The sequence below is a fragment of the Lucilia cuprina genome, chromosome 5 (genome assembly GCF_022045245.1).
Source record: "Lucilia cuprina isolate Lc7/37 chromosome 5, ASM2204524v1, whole genome shotgun sequence".
Lineage (NCBI taxonomy): Eukaryota > Metazoa > Arthropoda > Insecta > Diptera > Calliphoridae > Lucilia > Lucilia cuprina.
This window is the reverse complement of record NC_060953.1, coordinates 38,014,962-38,016,853: the sequence shown is the minus strand read 5'-3', so window position 1 is coordinate 38,016,853 and position 1,892 is coordinate 38,014,962. Positions and strand designations below refer to the sequence as shown.

General features: G+C 29.1%; 1 protein-coding gene across 1 annotated transcript in view; it reads left to right on the top strand.

The window, feature by feature from the left end:
* LOC111678882 (protein phosphatase 1 regulatory subunit 12A) overlaps window positions 1-1,892 on the top strand; it is an 84,662-nt gene that overhangs the window by 61,563 nt on the left and 21,207 nt on the right. The window lies entirely within an intron of this gene.

Genomic DNA, 1,892 nt, shown 5'->3' with positions numbered 1-1,892 from the left:
ATTCTATAGTCTGGAATATATAACATTCTATAGTCTGGACTATAGAACAGTCTATAGTCTGGACTATAGAACAGTCTATAGTCTGGACTATAGAACAGTCTATAGTTTAGACTACAGAACAGTCTATAGTCTGGACTATAGAACAGTCTATAGTCTGAACTATAGAACAGTCTATAGTCTGGACTATAGAACATTCTATAGTCTGGACTATAGAACATTATATAGGCTGGACTATAGAACAGTCTATAGTCTGGACTATAGAACAGTCTATTGTCTGGACAATAGAACAGTCTATTGTCTGGACAATAGAACTGTCTACAGTCTGGACTATAGTATAGCCTATAGTCTGGACTATAGAATAGTCTATAGTGTGAACTATAGAACAGTTTATGGTCTGGACTATAGAACAGTCTATAGTCTGGATTACAGGTCAGTCTATGGTCTGGACTATAGAACAGTCTATTTTCTGCACTATAGAACATCCTATAGTCTGAATATTTATACAGTTTGAAGTCTGTACTATGGAACAGGTATACTTTGGACTATAAACTTGTCTATAGTTCGGACTAAAGAACACATCATAATCTGTACTATACAGTAAAAAGTATTCAGTATATCGTAATCTTGACTATAGAACAATCCATGGTCATAACTTTATCACAGTCGTCTGTAGTCTTAAATGTAGAACAATCTAAAATATTGACTCTGTCCTTACATATGTACATTTTTCAATAAAAATATTTTTTCATTAATCCATAAATTATAGTAAAATGTTAATTTGTAATATAATAAATATCTTATAATCAATAATTATTAAAAACTGCGCCATTTATCAAATTGTATTATTTTTAACGATAATCGTAAATCTATTAATATTTTTACATTAAAATTTTTCAAATATTAAACACTTTAAACACAGCCGGTGAAAGAAATTTGCATTCATTTTTAGAAGAATTTACAAAATTGTTGTAAAACTGTAAATCAATAAAAATAATTAAAGAATCACTCACCTCTTTCTCTTTTTCTTCATTATCATTGGCAGAATCTTGTTTCTCTGGATCTAATTCCTGTAAGAGAAAAAAAATAAATAAATAAATAAAATTAAACAAAATTTTAAGAAGAATTGACGTAAGAAATAAAAAAGAAATAATTAATATAAACGTAAATAAAATCGACACAAAAATTATATGTAAAGATTGTATCGTAAAATTTTATTTCAACTATCAAAGTCAAGGTCAATATTTAAAAACAGCAAAACATATATAATGGGATTTATGAAGCAGGAGAAACGAAAAAAGTTTAAAATAAGAAAAAAAAAATAAACATTGATATTGACCATGTGTTTCACGTACAACACAAACGTGATTTCGAAAAACCAAAACATTTTTAATGTAATTTAAAGGAAATTTCTTTAATAATAATTATTTGTCGTATAACAGTTTATGAAACTTTGCTTTGATCTTTAAAAAGAGAAAAAACAACAAAAATGTGGAAATCAATTTACCATACAGAATTCAAAATATTTTATTTTTCGTTTAGCTGACTCTGTGGTTTCATTAAACACACAGTCAGAACTTTAGAACATTCTATAGTCTAGACTATGAAACAAACTGCCTATAGCCTGGTCTATAGAACAGTCTATAGCCTGACTTATACAAGAGTCTATAGTATGAATTATTAAACCGTCTATAGTCTTTACTATAGAAAAGTCTATAGTCTGGACTACAAAGAGTCTATAGTCTGGACTATAGGGAGTCTATAGTCTGGACTATAGGGAGTCTATAGTCTGGACTATAGGGAGTCTATAGTCTGGACTATAGAGAGTCTATAGTCTGGACTATAGAGAGTCTATAGTCTGGACTATAGGGAGTCTATAGTTTGGACTATAGAGA